Here is an 8,687-nt window from a genome sequence, read left to right on the forward strand (position 1 = left end):
GGGCCCAGAGAACATTTCATGTCTCTGCCCTGACCTGTATTCATGAAGTTTGCAGTAACCTACTGCCTCCAAGACTTCTTGATTTTATTTATGACAGCACTGGGAAACTTGTGTCCTTGCTGCAACAGCTTGGCTGGGCTATCACAGCCCTCGACGTGCAGCTTGTGCCCACCAGCCTGTGGAAAGACAAAAACTGTCCAGCATCTCCTGCTGAGAGCGCCCTGGAGTGCAGGGCATCTGCTTCACAGCCCCTCCACGAGACAGTGGGTTCTGCATGGACGCAAGGAGAACATCAGATTATTGATAGGCTGGTCAAGTACAGAAAGCCTGCAGGCCATGCCTATGCTGTTGAAAATATGGAACATGGAAATATCATCGAATCATAGAATGGTTTGAAAGGGAACTCAAAGCCCATCTAATTCCAGCCCCAGCCATGGCAGGGACACCTCCCTCCAGCCGAGGCTGCCCCCAGCCCCATCCAGCCTGGCCTTGGGCGCCCCCAGGGATGGGCAGCCGCAGCTCCTCTGGTGAGCTTGTTCAACCGCCTTACCACTCTCTGCATAAAGAATTTCTTCCTAATATCTAATCTAAATCTAGCCTCTCATAGTTTAAAACCATCACTCCTTGTCCTATCACTACACTCCCTGATAAAGAGTATTCCAACCCTGACGCCGACAGATGCAATAAATTTTTGTGTCCACAGAGCTAAACTATCTTAATCCCTCCATCCCGAAATAGGAGTTGTATTGACACTGCCTGGCCTTTGTTCCATGCTGTGCATTATTTGGGACTGTGATAGTTCCCTTTGGCTAAAGTCATGCCAGGGACTGTGCTAAGAGAGGAGCAAATGTCCTAGGTGTCCACTCACCTAGGGGCCCCAACCCTGCACAGATCCCCACAACAGGACTGAACAGGAGTCACAGGTGCAGCAATAGATGGAGTGGACCTAGACACCACGTCTGTTCTCTGAACACACTCTTGGAACCAGTAAAAGCAGAGAAGGGGGAGGAAAACCAATGCATAGGAATGGATGGGTAAGAAAGAGGCATGGTTATATTTCAAGTGGTAAAAAATTTAAGGTAGTAGAAGCTTTCCAGCTTCTGGATTTTGGGACAACTTCCCGATACCTTGTTGGAGTTCATGTGGATTCGTGCCAGCTTACTCAGGGAGTGGTATGGTTTCAAAGTCCTGTATTAGACCATGAAGCTTCATCAGAATAGATGGTATGTCCAATCTTCAAATCTCTTGTGTCCCACAGTGCACTGAAGCTACAGCTTGGCACCACAAGGTTGGGAAAAACTCTAATTCCTCTGATGCAAAAGCAGCAAAGGTTGGAGAAACATTAATAATGGACAAGACACCCAGATAAAGACATGTCAGTCGTGATCCTCCTGGCTTTTATTGAAAGAAACGTGAATGTGGGTCCAAAATTTACAGTACGTTGAATGAAAAACACGGCACTGAACAAATGAAGGTCTGGGAGGTGGACTGCGAGGCCACAGCTTGCACAGCTCCTTAGTACCTTGAGATGCATTCCCTTTAATTTCCCTATCTGAAGGCTTTTAAAGCAAGAGGCTCTACCTCGGTTGAATGCATAGTTCAGATGTTTAATGATAATGATTCTCTGATGCCTTGAGGGGATGGAGAATTAGTGGATTTGTTCCTCATCTCAAGGCACAAGGGGGGCCAAACTCAGTCTTAAATCATACGAAAAACAAGTCCTGTGGGTTATCACTCACGGTCCCATGCCTGCAACCCTTCATGAACGCTCAGCCCTCTTGCTGCAGAAAGGGACCAGCTGTGTGCGAGGAGACCCGTTGGCACGCCTGAGCAGGGAGGACAAGCTGAGTTCACTGGAGTGCTGCTTTCCAGGGGCAAGGTGCGTTTGAGCAGCTGGTGCTGGGGCTCAGCACCGAGCGTCTGGAGGGAAGCCAGTTAAATGCGAGGCTTCAAAAGACAAGAAAAGATGCCAACGTTTCGATACAGCTAACTGATTCACTTCCTGGACAATAGTAAAAAGAGTAGAAGAAAACACAACAACACTTTTTCTCCTCTTTGTGTGTGTGGGTTATTTTAATTGAAAGAATATTTCTATGAGATCCCATCAATCACCTCCGGAAAGTCATGCTCAGCGCTTGCCTAAAGCATTGAGAGACATCTCCAATGCGGGGAGATTCTCAAAAGGGAAAACTGCTTCAGGTTGAAGTTCTTCCAGCTCATGTAAAGAGATGTCAAGTTAATGAACCTAAGGAATGAGGAGGAGGAAGGGGGAGAGGGATGAAAAAGAAAAAAAAAAAAAGAAAGAAGCTATTTCCATTTTCTCCCCTCAAAATATGCCTGGAGTTTTTAGCCTTTACCATTTTTGACAAGTAGTAACACACATAGGCAGTTCTAGCACCAGTACAACTTGATCAAGGAGGTCTGCCTTGGAAATCACCCAAATAAAACTTGGCAGAGAAAAAATAAAATAATAATAATAATAATAATAAAAAAAACAACAACAACAACAAAAAAAAAACACGAGGGAGTTTAAGAAGTGACAAAGAGGAGAAAGAAGGCCAGATCCTCAGCCGAGCAATTTCTTGGATCTCCTCTTTGCCCAGGGAGCCCTGATATTAAGTGGCAGGCTCTGAGTATGTCAGAGAAACATTTGTAAGTGAGAAAAGCAGCTCACGTCCTTCACTGAAAATGAAATGGCTGAGACAGCAGGAATGTCTCCTGCTCCATCCAGAGAAACGGCGATCATTTCTGAAACATATGGGAAGTGAGACTGTGCAAGTTGCTGAGATGTGATGCATTTAGCAAATACCTGGAATTGCTGAGAAAATATCTACTGAGGAGGGAGTGGGAGGAATATCGGGGGGACCTGGAAGATGTAAAACCCAGGAATGCGAAAATTTAAGGAGAGGGGAGAGACCTACCCCTTCTAATGCACCTAAAAATACATCAGTGATTTATTTTAGTTATTTTTAAAGCGATGTGACATGACAAAGGAAAAAGAAATTCTAAGCTGACTACCACAAAAACCTTCCCAACAGAGTAGCAAAAGACTACTCCCATGGCCAAAGCTGTAAAAGCCCAGGGGTTGAGGGCATTTCAAACAAAGCTGGTGAAAGCAGAGCAGCACTTCTTGAATTTCTGTTCCTGCACATTCTCAAAACAAAGGCAAAGGAGCCGAGATGGAAAGATTTGGAGAGCTGCACAGCAACAAGAGAGCTGCCAGCAGAGCAACTGTTTTAGGACATGAGTTTTCTTTCCCCAAAAGTACTCATTGACACTGGGGTTAGATAAATTTTGGTTACAAGCATACAAAAGGGACCTGTTCTTTATTATTCCTCTTACACAAATAGAATGGCTCGGGTTGGAAGGGACCTTAAATATCATCTAACAAATAGCTACCTACCATGGGGATACATAATATTGGACAAGAAAAATCAGGCTCCCAGGGTTTGTTTCCTTCCTTTTGCCCTGACTGACTCTGCCTGTGTTTGCAGCTTAACTGTCCCCTCAGAAAATGGGATTAATAACAGTAATCTGCTGAGAAAAAGCACTGTCAGACACAACTGTGAATGGCAAATTTGCCTTGATCTTCCTTTTTTTACCAGCATTTTTGGTCAGTCTATATATTGCACGTGGCTGTGCTGACAAGGCTGGACTTGTTTTTTTTCTTGCAGGCAGTTGTTCCCTATAACTGAATTCCTTGCAAAATAAAGAAGAGATTTTAGGTTTTGAACCGATGATAGCTCTGAAAATTTGGGAGGTGTTATGCAGAGAGTCAAGTCTTGGGTTTATTTCCACCATTTTTCATCACAAGCATGTTCACTGAATACCTGTCAGCACAGCCAAATACCACAAGAGTTCTTCATCTTCTAGTATGAGTAACAGCAGGATTTGATTCAGGCATGAGCAGGATCACAAATGGAGAGGAGAGGAGGCTGATGAGGCACCTCAACTCAGCAGGAACCATGAAGGGTTTCCAGCGCCACCAGGGCAGTAAGTGTCTGTGTTTCTAGTGCTTCTCACAGAGTTATTCAGCTCCTCTGCTACCAAAGCCCTAAGCCTGGCGCTCTCCTCACACCCCGTGAATATCCAACGTGCTCAAAAACCATATAAACCATCAGAGGCATCTCAGCTCTTCTCTCATCTCAATGAAGCTCTGCAGAGAGAGAAAAGCAGAGTAGTCCAGCTCATTTCAGATGCCAGTTAAAAGGCAGTCAGTCCATCACCACTGACCAGCCTGTCACTTCACCAGTTTTCCCACTCTTGTCCTTAACACCAAGAACGAAGCTTGAGTCAATTGGAGACAGTCCAGCTTGCTGCTTCTGAATCCCTTCTCTGGAATGTCCACCATGAAAAAAATATATCATTACTGTTGTCATTAGGATGTTATCGTTAGAGATGATACATCACACACCATTTCAGCAGAGACACCATTCCTGGAAGGGAGAAGAGAGGTTTGAATGAACAGTGTGATATATAGACTGACCAAAAATGCTGGTAAATAAAGGCAGGCCAAGGTGGAGCACAGATCTATTAAAACCTGTTAATGTCTCCACTTTCAGTAACTCTTACTGATGATAAATGACTTATCTTTACCTATGGCATCTCCATCTGACCACAAAGTCAAAGGTGAAATAGCCTAAGGTGAAGCCAAAGGTGAATTCTATGGTGAAATAATGAATTATTTATAAACGTAATGTACAATTTACAATGTAAACTGTAGTTTGTGCAGTTAGAAATCAGCATTTATTTAGCACACTCTGATTGTGCCTTTCAAAACCTAATGACTAGCCAGGACTGCAGAATTCACTGTCTCGGAGACGCTTAAATCAAACATGCTATGAAAACAGGAAAAAAATGGTTTGATTGATTTGCTTCCCATGCATTGAGAATTCAATCAGTTTAATTCTCAGAAAAAGCCATGCTTTAAAAAAACAAGAGTGAGAAGACCTTTCCGGGAAAGCACAGCTTTGTGAAACAAGATTTTGCCCATATTAAAATGTCAAAATCTCTGGTGTTTTGTCAGATTTTACCATACCCAACAGGCTCAAAACAATTATTTCTGGAAATGAAACAAGAACCTTTCACGCAGGAGCTTACAGCTCCGTCTGGTTTTGCCCATCAGTGTATTTGTTCCCAAAGCAAAGACCAAAAATCTGTGTCCCTTTGGGGAATCAAGGCCTGACTGTTGGCATACTGGGTCTGGGAAAAGTGGCAAACTTCTGAACAAAACAGGTTTCCCAAGTTCCTTGTTCTCATTTTCTTCCTGGCGTTTGGGCAATCGCTCACAATGCAGTCAGCAGGCAGAGCTGAAGGACAGACTTCTGATGTGTTCGCTAAGTCAACACAAACCCCTTCACCCTGCATCCTAAGAGCCCACAATTCCGCTTTGAACTGTATTTCAGAAATCAGGAATTCAAAATGCTGCCAGGCCTTATTCAAACCTTGAAGTGCTACAGGTCTGTACTAGAGAAAACACCCCCACACACACTCCACCAGCCTGCTTTCCAGGCAGAAACAGACTCCCCAGTGTTTCCACGATGTGAAAACGTGTTTTATTTCAGCCAACTCTGAAGAAAATCAAAATAACGCTGGCGGAAGCGAGATGATGTTTGTAGGTAGAAGTAATATCTTTTACGAGAGCATCTGCTGTTGTTGGAAAAAAAAGCAGATAAGCCCTGGGCAATAAAGAAAAGCTTTTGTCTTATAGCTGAAAGCTTATTTAATTTTCCAGCTATATTATTTCAACCTACAAACCTCATCTTGTCTGTGTGCTTAGACCTTTCCAACTGCAAGAACATGGCCTCAAGAGCATTGCTGACCATTCACAGTATGCAACACAACTTGGCTGCGTTGTCAACAAATTAGTGTTTGCTCCTAGTAGAGAGATGGGGCTGAGAAATGACTCCTGCTCATCAGATGCTTACCCTGACATCGCTGGGTTTGCGCCTTTTCAATACAACGTAGGTGGGCTAAATTTTAAATGACTTCTGAAATTGAACTTTTTATGTTAGTATATATATTTTGTATTTTCTGACATTATTTGTCATTCATTTCAAAACTGACATGAACTGAATTTTCAATAAACTGATTTTTTATTTTAATGGGAGAGAAATCTCAGATCTGTGATGGGGATTGCTTGTAAGGTATACACCAACCTGCAAAGAGCTCAGCATGTTGGTCCAGCATCACAGCTGGGATGAATTGATCTCACTCCATGCAAAGGAAGAAAGGCAAGTCTAGGAGCTACACCTCTGGCCCTGCACTGAGGTGACTTGGAAGTTTTTGCACATATATGAGCCCCCATCTCCTAAGAATTAGACCATGAACTGTCCCCAGCCTGACAATTCATCCCAGACCCTACCTTGTAGTTATAACATCAGAAAGGATGTTAAGTACTCACTAACCCAGACAAAACTGCCCTCCCAGAGGTGCCAGGCTACAATGAACAGCTCAAAATGCTTTATGAGCTGAGATTTTGGTTTTACTGTTACACTGGAGCAGTTCAAAGGAGGCAATTTGTTCTGTGGCTTAATGCATTTAGGAACCAAGGTGCAGCACATTTATTGTGGCAGAAAAACAACCTCAGCCCCCCTACCCTTTGAAGCACAAAGAAAGCAAATGAAAGGCGCAGAAGTGAGCACCCAAGGTAGCAAAAGCTTATTAGTGAAGGGAATAGAAAAATCGATCATTCTGACCTGTGCAGCAGCTGAGGATGTGGAAGCAGGAAACCCTGGCGTCGTTACAGAGAGCCAGCAAATCTGAGCAATCTTCTTTGTTTGTTGCTAATGAACCATGGTGCTTTTTAATAATATATAAACCATTTAAAAGGACTTGATGGGAAGCTCAAGAAAGTCAGTTAAAGCCTTTCTACCTGGAGCGAGGTCAGAAAACACTTAATTTTTTTTTTTTTTTTTGTGAAAAGGGGGAACAATGAACTTCTGCCAACCACAGAGCAAGAACTAAGCAAAAGCATTGAGGTCCAGACAGTGCCTCTGATGCTTGGATTCCCAAAGTGTTATTTTCTGGCAGACTGTTCTCCGAGAGGCTATATCCCAAGCCAAGAGTCCTGGAATGATCACAAGAGAGGCTCCAGATTCCTTGGGTCTCTGGTACTTTCATCAAGAGACTGCAGGGTTTCGCCGTAGGCAAAACCCACAAGGTACCCAAGGATTCCTGGTTGTCATTGCCATTGTTTCCAGGCTTCCAGCCATTAGCTCTTGTAAACCCTGAGGGCACACACTCCATCCAGGGTTGGTTTCCAGCCCCAGCCTCCACATAAAGTGTGTGGAAGTCCTGGGATCTTCAGCTTGTGGAGTCGAGGAGCCTAGAATCTCTCACAGTGAGCAAATGAAATGGGCAATCCTGGCAGTTTCGTCACTGTCATTAGCTGCTTTTAACAGCAGAGAAACTGCCAAGACTGTCACATTCCTTGAAGAGCTGGAAATCATAAGAAATGTGCTTCATTTTTGGACTCAATATAGTTTTTTGCAATGTTTTCATGGGATTTCACACTTGTGGTATTTAAAGGAAAAAAAAAAAAGATTTGGGTCTGATTCAGATCAAACCTTTATTAAAAACTAAATGAAACATGACAATCCCACTTTTTGATCAGTTTGGCTTCCCTTGATCACAGAGGGCTTTGGCAGATTCTGGTACACACTCAGCATGGCTCCGCTCAAGTTTGGGAACAACCCTTCACCCATGACTGATACGTAGCTGTATTAACAGAAAACTCAAATTGCTCCAAGTGCAGAAAGGCAAAAAAACACACTCTAGGTACAGGGGTGAGGAGTTACAGGGCAACGTCACAATCTAACAGTGACAAAGAAAGACTGAAGGTGCCATAGACCCTGTATTAGATCCTGCTGAAAGTCCATGCCAGATTGGAGAGTCCATATATTGGGGTAGGATCCTTGGAGTGGTCATGCTGTTTAAATTCTTGGTCTTCTGACGATTGCCACAACAATGTCTTCATCCTGAGGAAGGAAGCCAAAGTACCAAGACACGAAGGCAAATTAATAAATACATCACCGCAGATGGGGTCTGCACAGCACCTCTGACTGCAGTTTGTCCCCACACCAAGTAACTACCCCACCCAAACTCTGCATCTCCTGCACCACAACGCCCTGCTCTCCCACCTTGACATGTGCTGGGTCATGGCCAGAAATACAAGCAGAACTGGTTATTTGTTTCAAAAAATATGTATTTTCTTTTTTATTTTTCATCTTCCTCGTGAAGCAGCTGGCACCTCCTGGTGCCACTGTCCTGGCTGGTCCCCAAACCACCCTGATGACACCACTCACCCACTTCTTACTCCCTTCTCCCCTCCCTGGACCCTTCCCAAATTTTCCCCTCCTCAGACCCAATTCTGCTGCTTCTGTACCCAAATCCTGTGTTTCTCACAGGGCTGCCTGTGGGCTGCGAGCACAGCCTGGCCTCCTGGGAGGCTCCACCACACGCATCAGGCAACCTATTTCACATCTAAGCTAAAATTTTATTATCTAAACCCAAAATATCAATCGGCAGCAGCTCCTCAGCGGCGTTTGAGCCTCCCCCCCTTTCCCCTCCCTCCATCACACCACCGGGCCCTACTCCGCCATTACCCCCTCATCGGAACTACAACCCCCATCATGCCCCGCGGGCACACCACCTGCGGGGAGAACGGGGGAGGCGTCGCGGGGGCC

General features: G+C 44.5%; 2 long non-coding RNA genes across 2 annotated transcripts; both read right to left on the bottom strand.

Moving 5' to 3' along the window:
- Positions 1 to 3,593: 3,593 nt before the first annotated feature.
- LOC118156222 lies at positions 3,594 to 6,759 on the bottom strand. The gene is made up of 2 exons (XR_004746192.1): positions 6,699 to 6,759; positions 3,594 to 4,436 (listed from the first exon to the last, which is right to left on the bottom strand). It is a non-coding gene; the product is annotated as an uncharacterized LOC118156222 (long non-coding RNA).
- A 792-nt stretch (positions 6,760 to 7,551) lies between these two features.
- On the bottom strand, positions 7,552 to 8,643 carry LOC118156216. The gene is made up of 2 exons (XR_004746186.1): positions 8,142 to 8,643; positions 7,552 to 7,979 (listed from the first exon to the last, which is right to left on the bottom strand). It is a non-coding gene; the product is annotated as an uncharacterized LOC118156216 (long non-coding RNA).
- Positions 8,644 to 8,687: the final 44 nt, after the last annotated feature.

Source organism: Oxyura jamaicensis, chromosome 1, assembly GCF_011077185.1.
Source record: "Oxyura jamaicensis isolate SHBP4307 breed ruddy duck chromosome 1, BPBGC_Ojam_1.0, whole genome shotgun sequence".
Lineage (NCBI taxonomy): Eukaryota > Metazoa > Chordata > Aves > Anseriformes > Anatidae > Oxyura > Oxyura jamaicensis.